This window comes from Lontra canadensis, unplaced genomic scaffold, assembly GCF_010015895.1.
Source record: "Lontra canadensis isolate GAN:19392208 unplaced genomic scaffold, GSC_riverotter_1.0 scaffold38, whole genome shotgun sequence".
NCBI lineage: Eukaryota > Metazoa > Chordata > Mammalia > Carnivora > Mustelidae > Lontra > Lontra canadensis.
This window is the reverse complement of record NW_022631032.1, coordinates 17,078,108-17,089,345: the sequence shown is the minus strand read 5'-3', so window position 1 is coordinate 17,089,345 and position 11,238 is coordinate 17,078,108. Positions and strand designations below refer to the sequence as shown.

At 42.3% G+C, this 11,238-nt stretch overlaps 1 protein-coding gene across 1 annotated transcript in view; it reads left to right on the top strand.

Annotated features, from left to right (window-relative positions):
- The first annotated feature begins 598 nt into the window (after positions 1–598).
- Positions 599–11,238, top strand: part of LOC116874762 (collagen alpha-6(VI) chain) — a 144,835-nt gene continuing 134,195 nt past the window's right edge. The window contains exon 1 of the mRNA XM_032869723.1: positions 599–659. The gene's annotated coding sequence lies outside the window, so the exon portion shown is untranslated. The remainder of the gene's footprint in view (positions 660–11,238) is intronic.

The window sequence follows — 11,238 nt, the reverse complement described above, 5'->3', positions numbered from 1 at the left end:
ATTCCCAGGCAAGAGGAAATTCCCACCACCCAAAGACTCTAGGGCTCCCTTGCTAGCCCCTGCTTTCTTCACGAAGACCCCAGGACAGAGACAAAGTCGCCCAGCGACAGTTCCAACAGTAAGAACAGAGCTGTCATCTTTCGTGCCCCTTGGATCCCCCGCCCCGCGGGTCCTCTGGGTGCTTAGAAGGCATGCACGGTGAACGCCCCAGTCTCCCCGCCTTCAGTATCCTTCCAGGGTTTAGAGCTGAGAAGGTCGAGGTTCCCTGCCGGGGAGACGTGTGCGGGGCAGTTACAGCCCCCTTAACTCCCAACTCCCGCTTCTGTCACCCGCCCCCCTCCCTAGGGACGTGCGCTGGGCCGGGGGCCGCCGGGGCGGGGAAGGGTCGGGAGGGGGCGGGGAGAGGCGTTTATATAGCGGCAAGGAGGGGTTTGGGAGCTGCCGCCCGCCTGCGGGACACCGGGAGGCGAGAGGCAGCTCGTGCCGCCTCCGGCTCCTTCCCCGGTTCCCGAGGTCCCCACCCGAGGTCCCCACCGCGCCCTCGCGGTCGGCGGCACTCGGCGCTGCGCTCCGGACGGTGCGCTCAGGGCGCGCGGGGAGGAAACCCACGCAGGGCTTGGCAAGCGCAGGGCTGAGAGCCGCGTGGAAGTTTCCCCGAGGTAAGTCCTGAAGCCGTTTGCAAGTGGTGGGTAATTGCATGGGAGGTACGGGCCAGATGGAGGCGGGGGTGGGGGGCCCTTCAAGAAGGCTGCAGTGAGGGAAAGAAGTGAATTTCAGAAACTCAAAATCGCCTCCTTGCGTTTTTCACCTCCTCTGGGCTGTTAGCCCTTCTCACCCGTCTTTTAGTCTTTTGCATGCTTCTCTTGTCAACATACAGCACACTCTACTGTCCCTCTCTGCTCCGGGCTCCCTGTTCCCTGCTGCACACTCATGTACCTCGAAGGCTGAAAGTTGCCTCACCCAACACTGTCCCCAAACCAAGGGCAGGGCCTGGCCTGTGGCAGGCACCTAGGACTATGGAAAGGATGAATGAGGGTAACCAGCCCAGGTCAGGAAAAATCACTCCCATGTCTGTACAGACCCAGTGTGTACCTTTGCTTCTTGACCTCACCCAAATTTATTCAAGATAAATGAATTTGGTTGAGGTTTTATTATCCTCTGAGGAGAGGGGGGAAAGCAGGAAAAAAAAAAATACACCCATTTATGAATACCCAGTAACATCTTGGAATGAGTGGAACCCCAGCTACCAGGCTCAGTATCAAAAGTGCAAATAGTTTTGATGAGGGGAGGAGGGAGGCGGGAGGAGGGAAAAACACTGGAACAAGAAAGTGATTTCTCCCATTTCCTTCCTTCCTTCCTTCCTTCCTTCCTTTTCTTTCTTTCTCTCTTTCTCTTTTTAATATTTTACTTATTTATTTGACAGAGAGAGACACAGCAAGAGAGGGAACACCAGCAGGGGGAGTGGGAGAGAGAGAAGCAGGCTTCCTGCTGAGCAGGGAGCCCTATCTGGGACTCCATCTGGGACTCAGATCCTGGGATCATGATCTGAGCTAAAGGCAGACACTTAACAACTGAGTCACCCAGGCGCGCCCCCCCCCCCATTTTCTTTCTTGATAGAAGACTTCTCAATTCTATTTTTAGACATCTACTCTATGGAGATTTTTTTTTTTAAGATTTTATTTATTTGACAGAGAGAGAAAGAGCACAAGCAGGGGGAGAGGCAGAGGGAGAGGGAGAAGCAGGCTCCCCACAGAACAAGGAGCCCGATGCAGGACTCAATTCCAGGACCCTAGGATCATGACCAGTGGCCCAACCAACTGAGCCACCCAGGTGTCCCTCTATGGAGATTTTTAAAGGTGATCTTTGCCTGTGGGAGGAAAAGTTTTGATAGGAGTGAGGGGTGGTGATGCTGTTTAGGGATATCTGAGATGTTGGTGGAAGTCATGAAGACTCGAGATATGAGAATATTAGAAGTCTTATGTCAAGAATACCTATAGTTACAGAATCAGCAGTCACATTTCTTTTTAAAGAAAGCACCTATTTTTAATAGGAGGTATTCAAGCATGCCATTTTGAAATTACAATGTAAACTTACTGTTTAGTGTCCCCATTGATGAGATGACCTACATAAAAATCCTGAAGAGTCTAAATGAAGCATTTTAAAACACTTGGCCTTAAAGGTTGTTTTTCCAATAAAAGTTGTCAATTTCCTTCCTCCTCCCTCATTTTTTTCCAAAATATTAGGAGTGCCCAGGAAAACCTGAAAAGAAAGCTTTTCTGCTTCTCAGGAGTCCGTGTGTTTTTAGACCCTGTGCCCTGTGAAATCAAACTTTGTGATTTACATAAAAGACTTTATGTGAAACACCCATTGAAGAACCATTCAGCTTTCTTTAAAAAAAAAAAAAAGCTTTCTTATTTTACTAAATCTTCTTATGAAACAATTCTTTGAAAAGACCATTGTTAAATATTATATACTTGCAATTTTCCATTTTCCTATTCCCTCTGTATAGTTTGAATTGCAGAAAAGTTTGAGTCGTTGGAATGTTTATAAAGAAAAGTTTTCTTTATTTGCATAGACAGTGTTAAGAGCCGCTAATTAAGTCACCAAATGAAGGTCACATTACAAGAATCATGAAGAAAAGTTGGTGTTATTTACTTATCTATATGTACACAGAACACCGCATAATCTTGCTCATATAACAGTCTTAAACATGACTTGAAAAAAATCTTCCCTGTCAGTAAATATCCCCGTCACTGGAATTTCTAAAAAACTATGTGATTGTCACCTAAACCATCCGTAAATAAATAAAAGTAGTCCAGACTAATGAGGATGTTTTTATGACCAAAGAATTGTCACTTCCACAATCCCAAGAAATAAGTATGAAGATTCGATTTTCTGTACTTCCCCTTTAATGAGCTTCATGAATATAGAACTTTTCCAGAGTGATCAAATGTTGGCCAGTATCTTTTTTTTTTTCTCTTCCTTGCTGATTTTTTTGTTGTTGTCCCTTTTTTTTTTTTTTTTTTTGGAAAGTAGGATGTGCTTTAGCTTTGCTCTGAAACAGGTCTAGGTTTGAGTTACGGACTAGCTGGGACAATCATTTCACCTCCCTGAGGTTTCTTGCACCTGTCATGCAGAGCGGTGATCCCTACTTACCTCACAGGCGAGTGTGAGGAGAAAAGGAGATCTGCAGAAAATGCAAGATGTGAGTCCTCCCTAAATGAAGGTGGCAGTGATGGTGCTGGTTAACACTTATGGGTCAGGGCAAATAGAAGTGTTCCTGATAATTCAGTTAATGTCGAACCCAATTTTATTCCATGTTTTGAACTCCCTGAAATAACTTGTTTCTTTCCATGGAGTATAACACATGATTAACAGAAATGGCTAACTCGCCAAACATTGTAATCTCCCTTTTCCCCTGGAAGCCTGCCTTCCAGTTTGCAGAGATCACTTAAGGAAAGACCTAGCACTTGGGCATACCACTGTACTAGAGGAGGTGTTTGCGAGGTATGCCTGTTCTGACTTCACTATGTATCTCTTCATAACTTATGCTTTACAACTTTGGGAAACTTTTTCTAGAGCAGTCAAATTGTTCCTGCAGGTAGAAGGCTGGGAGATGCACACTTGGTGTTTTTGTTTCTTTGGATAATGATTCTGGGATAACAAAACCATTTTGTTGCTTTCAGCAGAAGCTCTGACATTTTCAGAATTTTAAAATAAAGACCCGAAGTCAACCTGAAGGTCTTCAAGTGAGCTGAGAGTTACAAAGTCATAGAGGATCATTTACAAAGCAGCAAGGAGTTGAAGGCCAGTATTTTTAAGGGAGAAAGAATAGAGACTTGGTCTCACTCCCTGCCTTGATTCCTCACCCTCCTTCCAAAATTGTTTTTTCTTGGGGTGACCCCAAGGCCCTGGCAGGGGAATCTGGAAGGGATTACATCAATAAAAATGGATACTGTTTGGCTAACATAAACCATGTGCAGAAGAAAAGAGCTCTTGTGTCTCTCATATCCCTAACGCTTCCACAGTGCCTGGCACTAGTCATATACTCACAAACTATGCGATAAATGAATGGCCTACAATTTCAAAAGTCTGGCTGAAGGATGCTTCTCATGTAAATCTGGAGCAGTTGCACTCAGAAAATTCACTAACATGCAAAACCTCAGGCAAGATGAAGGAGGGAGTATGACCTCTTCTTGTGTCTCAGCTTCTGACCTTCGTTTTTGCTAAAGCAAAAAACAGCAGACTATAAATTTACCTTTTATGAGTTGTCTTCATGGACTGAGATAAACCTAAAAAATAATACTTTTTTATGTTTCCAAATAGCAAGTCCAAGGAGATTTACTGATTTAATTTTGCTATGAATAGAAAGTTTCCCCCCAAGTGCTCAAGCAGGAGAGTGGAGAGAAGAAAGATGCGGCTTACAAACTAACTTGGTATTATGAATGGAAACCTCAACATTCCCCTCGTGTCACAAAGGCCTAATAACTATATGTTTAACCATTCTTTAACCATTTACAATTAAGGATTGGGTATCAATTTGACTCTAAATTGCTCTTGTAATGCTCTAAGTACTGTATCCTAGATGTTGGAGGGGAAAGATTTTGCCAGACTTAGTTGGCAAAGGCTTTTGTGTTGGCTTAAAAAACTGTAAGCTAATCACTTATTGAGTTCTTTAAAAACAAGTTGATTAATGTTTGGCAAGAAATTCTGACTAAAAGTCTCCGCTACATGAGTCCAAATACAATAGAACTTTGAAGATCATGAGCAAGTCATAGTCACATTTGGCTATTACTGTTGGGTGGAAAATAATCCCACAGTGTGTCAAATGGTCCACATGCCATCTTTTGGTACCCTACCTCACCACAGCCAGCATGTATGGTTAATTCTATACTCATTTCATTTCTACAATTGTCTGGGATGGTTAGACTATCTCTAACACTAAGAAGATGATGTTATACATTGTAGCAGATCTCCCTCACTTCCAGGCTTTTCTCTGCTGGCTAGCAGATGACATCAGAGCCCTCCCCACATTGCCTCTGCTCCCACTGTTTTGGTGCACACTGCAGACTTTTTACTTTAAGCACCTGTAAAGGCCTGAGGGCTTTCTCCGGCCTTGGGAGCATGACTGGTTCATGTAGAGTAGGTCAAAAGGGCCTGGGCATTAATACCCTCTAGAGCAACCCCTCACCCAGTAGTACATGAAAGTTGGTGAATATCCCAGCTTTCTCACACCTTGGAAGAGGAAACTTTTGAGGTATGACCTATACATTCTTCCGGAGGTGCCCCCAAGGGAATGAGCTCCAGCTCCCCAGAATGGCAACGTGTCTGTCCACTAACAGTTCTACATTGGCTTCCTTCCTTCTTCTGTCTCACTCCCCAGCTTCTCTACCAGTGCTTCCATAGATCACTCCCTAAATAAAGTAATTGCACAAATTCTAGTCCAGAATCTGCTTTTGGGGAGACCCAATCTAGAATAAGTTTCTTAGCTATTTCAGTAAATGCAGTGTTTTAGATAAAAGTATACTGTAGATTCTACTCTAGCCAAAAATTGAATTAAGAATGGAATTCTTGCTTTCCACACTAAAGAACAGAATTTTGTCCCTAGACAGTGCTGTTTGACTTGTGTCTGGAAATGTTAGTTTGTTGGCCATGACCCACTCCTGAATTCCCATCATCCCTTTGAGGACTATGTTGTTGGGACATGGAGGGAGATATTAGCAAGGACTCAGATGACCCCATCATTAGAGAAAGAGCAGCTCAAACACATGCTCTGTAAAGATGGAATTGGCCTCTCTATGTTTCTGTGGGTGTTTCAATCTCTCCCTCAGGTTTGGTCACCATTTGCTTGATATGTTAGTCAGAGTTCTTCAGAGGAACAGGACCAATAGTTAGATATACATAAATATATAAGAGGAGATTTATTATAAGAATTTTCACACATGATTATGGAAGCTGAGAAGTCCTGTGATCTACCATTTGCAAACCAGGGAAACAGGAATGCCCAAGGTGTAATTTAGTCCAAGTCTGAGGGCCCGAGAGCCAGGAATGCCAATGTCTGAGGGCAATAGTAAATGGATGTTCCAACTCAAGTAAAAAGAGCAAATTTGCCCTTCCTCTGTCTTTTTGTTCTGTTCAGATTGTCAGTGGATTGGGTGATGCTCACTTGCTTTGGTGAAGGTGATCTTTACTCATTCTTTTAATTCAAATACTAATCTCTTCTGGAAATACCTCACAAGCACACCCAAAAATAATGTCTTACCATCCCTTACTTCAGTCAAGTTGACACATAAATGTACTCATCAAATTTACCAGAGACTTCCTAACACCTCCCCCAAAGCCCCACCTCTCTTCAGAACTCCAGACCCAGATATCTCACTGCTCACAAGACCCCTGAACATCTTCCACTACAAACCCAACAAGTGCCAAATGGCACTTACTATCTCACCTACGCACTTTCCCTACTTCCTACATATGGCATGACCCAATGGCTCCACCAGAAGATTCTGGAGTGGTCTTGAAGTCCTGTCCTTCTGTCAGCCCTCATCAACAATCCCATCTCATCAGTCTCCAAGTCTTAACAGTTTCATTTCCTAATAATCTCCAGGTCATTTCTGTTCCTAGTTCCCAAGCACCATCCTTTCTTTCACCCAGAAAACAGCTGGCTTCTAGTCCACCTCCCTGTCTCTAGTTTTGTTCCTCTTCTAACATTCTCCATACTTCAGCCTTGGTGAGCTTCCAAAAACCTGTACTTTGCTTATTTCAGTGACTTTGGATATGATCGAAACTCCTTACCATGGTTGAGAATCCTCTCACCATCCAACTTTATCTATCTCTCCTTCCTCATGTCTTTCTATTTCTTTGCCACCACTCCCAATCTTCCAGTTTTTTAACCAAAACAAAAATAAAACAAACTCTTGCTCTCTCCTACCTCCCACTATTTGCATTTGGAATTCCCTCTAGAATTCCTAGAACAGAGTTCTCCAGACTCTGAAGTTGGCTAACTCCTTTTTTCCCCTTATGGCTCAGCTAGCATGCCCATTCCTTGAGAAAGCATTACTGGACCTTCTGTTCTAGGTAAGGTACCCTACCCTGGGTCCTCACAGTACCCTACACTTCCAGTCATATTTCTCTTCCATTAAACTGTGATTATTTCGTCTTTTGTTTTGACTAGGATATCTTCAGGGCTAGCCACCTAGTAGCTATATCTGTTGTATGAATAAATGAGCCAAGATTAGGTTTCTTACTAGCTGATGACCGTGGGAAAGTCACATAATCTCTCTGAACTTTATGTTCCTCACCTAAAGTAAATATCATGTGCAAGCAGAGGATGACAGCGGAGACTTGATGAGATTATGGATTTTTAGTTCTTGGTGCATAGTTGGCACTCAGTCAATAATAATTCCTTCGGATTCAGCAAGATAGGAACTATCCTAAACTTGACCCTGTGATGTTTTGAGACAGTACAGTCCACAACCAGGAGTGTGGACTGTACTGTCTAATGCTAAATGCTAAAGGGACATTTTTCTATAAGGGCTTTGGTGGAACCCAGAAGAAAGAAATGTCATTTAGATAAAAGCATCCTGCTTGTCAGATGTCCTTTCAAACCATGCATGGAGTGTGTTTTTGGAAATGAAATTGATATAATAACATATAATGGCATCTAATTGCCTCACCTAGTGTCTTCCAAACAATCCTCTTTGAGCTCCCAACATCTGCATTTCATGGATTAATGCCATGAATCCAGTTTCCAAATGGAGGAGTTTTTCCAAGAATTTTGCCTTAAAAAACTATTCCCAACTGCAATTCTTTCTTAATTTTCCCCCTTTTCTATGACTCTTGTCATCATCCTAAAACAACCACAGTAAGCACCTAATCTTGGACCCCCAGGGACTTGTCATGAAAATGTTCACAAACCCTGATGCACATTTATAAGCGATTTAACTGGGTAGAGGCAAGTACTAAACAAATTAATGGATTTGCACTGCTCAATGAAGACAAATAACTTTTTAGATTTTATGAGTGGGGAGTGAGTCAAATACACAATTGGGTTGGAAAATAGAGTAATAGCACCTCAAGGAACTAATACTACCATTTAAAGACTTTGGGTATTATTTGGTAAAATACTGCTTTGGCACACTTGCTTAAATCTATGGCAGATCCACTTTTAAAGCTTACCAGCCAAGGGTGCCCAGTCCCCCTTGGACACACACAATTTATAAACCCCCTTTGTTTCTAGATATCCCAACAATTTGGGCACATGTAGTCTTTCGTAATTAACAGTCACTATGCTAAGAATAAGAGGTAAATTGATGGTTGATGGTGTTGTCTGTTAGAGACCCACCTCATAAATCCATATATATGTAACTTTACATGCAAAATATTTTAGGTAAGTATCTATTTTCTCCCCAAAGCTTGAAGGTTTTTATTTATCTGTTCATTTGTTTTATTTCTCAATGCCCCATCTGTTCTTTCAATTTCTTCATGGAGAAAGTTGCAATTAGGCATCAATGTTTCATTGTCATCTCAGTCAGCAGCTAGAAAAGTTACTGAGTTGGGATGCCTGGGTGGCTCAGTTGGTTAGGCCACTGCCTTCAGCTCAGCTCATAATCCTGGAGTCTTGGGATCAAGTCCCGCATCAGGCTCCCTGCTCAGGGGGAGTCTGCTTCTCCTTCTGACCCTCTTGAACGCTCTCTCTCATTCTCTCTCAAATAAATAAATAAATAAATAAATAAATAAATAAAATCTTAAAAAAAAAAGTTATTGAGTCAGGTAGTGTATTGGATACTGAAAGAGAGGTTGTGATTCCATACATTGCTTATCTGCTTAACTCTCCACTGAGAAAGGAGACTTGTGCCCTGCATTTGGACCTGTAGCTATGTCACTGGCTTCAGCCAGTAAGCAAGAAGTGGCTGGGCTAGAACCAGCCGAGGTAGATGGAGATGGTTGACTCCAGATTTATTCACCCACTGGATCTTTGAATACCCCTGTCAAGGGGGTTACGTCAACTCCCTCAGCACTTATTAAACACTTTATCTACATCATCACATTTGATCCTCATGACAATTCAGTGAAGAAAATGCCATCATCATCCCTCTTCCACAGACGAGGGTCTGAGGTTTCAAGGTGCATCAGTTGCAGACCAGTGGAGGATCTGAATTCAGGATGTGGTATCCCAGGCCTTGACATTCCTACCTGTCTATTTGGTGGGGTAAGCTAAAAAATGTATGCTTCGAAAGCCTAGAAGCTTCCAATGTTAATGGTCAACTTAGATCCTTGCATATTTAGAATAATATTTCAAAAGTCATATTTTCACTCAAAAGTCATATTTTCACCTGTAAGTGGAAATTTTGACTCTATTTTTTTTTTAGGGGAGGGAAGAAAGGTAGAGTGCTAAAGTTATCATGAGCATTAAATCCCAAAGAGATGATATTTGAGTAACTACAAAATTCAGTTGCTCAAATCTGTGTCACTGAAATTGACTTTGGTTAATATTTTCAAAATCCCATTCTCATTTTGCTGATTGACTTTTCATAGAATCTTAGAATTTCAGAGCAAAAATGGGCCTTTAAATCACTTTGACTATTTCTTTTTGTTTGGTTCCTCCCCTCCCCTTTCCCCCAGTTAAGAGCCTTTAATGATTTCTCACTGATCTTGAGATAAAGATAGAAATCATTGAAAGACCCTGCAAAGCCATACATTGGTCACTTCTTTTCCAGCCTCATTAAGTGTCGTGCTTTGCTCTGTGCTCTATTCATACTGGACTTCCTTTGGTTCCTTGACCACTCTGTTTTCCTTCCTACCACAGGACCTTCACACAAGGTTTCCTCCCTTCTGGAACACCATACCCCTCTTAGGCAGTTTAATTCTCACCATTCCTCTAGATACTAGCTTAAAGAAGTATTACTAGCTTAAGGAAGCCTTTCCTGAGTTATCAACTCTCCCTATTATATGTAATCACAGTACATAATTCAAGAAACACATTAAGTACCTTTTCATGTATAAGTCTTATTTTAGGTGTTGGAAAACAAAATGGACAACTTCTTCCTCCAGGGAGGATATAAACAACAAAGATATCCACAAATAACTTCCAGGTAGTATTAAAGGCCAGGGAAAAAAGTTATTTAAGTGATCATTGACTGACTCTAAGGAAGTTGAGGGTTGTTTTTGATGGGGTGGTTGGGAGGTATCTCTAAGGGGTGACATTTGGGCAGAGACCTGAGAGAACACAGGAATAAAATGAGGCTGCCCAGGGGGCAAGGAAAGGATATTTCCTAGCAGAGACAACTTTGGTATATTCAAGAAAAGCAAGGAGACTGATGTGGCTGGAGTGGAGGAAGCACAGTGAAGAGGATAAGATTGGAAATCATGGGCTATGGCCAATATCATGGAGAGCCCATGGGCCACACACGTATGGTATTGGAGTTTAAGCCAGATGGAAACTCACTGGAAATTTTGAACAGGGAGATAACTGGACTCATGTATGGTCTTCAAAGATCACTCTCACTGCTGTGTGAAGAGTATATTAAGAAAGACAAGAATCAAAGCATGGAAGTGTGTAAGAACAGGAATCTGGGCAAGAAGCAAAGGTAGCATGGCTATGGTGGGAGGTGATGAGAAGTGGGTTGATCTGGAATGTATTTCAAAGGTACTGTTGACCAGACTTACTGATGGTTTGGCTATAGAGTCTTTTAGAGAAATCTCTGCTTTATAGCATGTAATGTAGTTGTAATTTTACACTTGATATAATTCCTTCAAAAATAACTCGGTCCCTCAACGGACTATAAGATCTATGATGACAAAGACCATGCCTGGTTTTACTTTCCATTGCCACCTGCTGCCTAACACAATGCCTATAAATAAATTAATGGATAGGTAAATATACTACAACCACCTTATTTTACAGATGAGAAAAATGAGTCTCAAAATGAGGTTAAGTTAAAGGAATGGCCTAAGGTTTCTCAGCTTGGACCAGAAACCATGTCTCCAGACTCCTCATTCAGGCTGTTTTCCCTCTTGCGGTGGACCCCTTCCAAACACCATGCCCTTTTATTTGGGGAGGGAGGGATTACCAAAATGTACTTCAAATATTAGGCATACACCCACCAGTTGTAGCCAGCAATGTTCTAATCACCTTTGAGGCTCTTTGGGGGCAAAATGAGTTTATGATATTTCTTCTTTCCTCCTTTGAGCTCATCTACTTCTCCAGGAAAACCACTGATCTTATCCCACTATTAG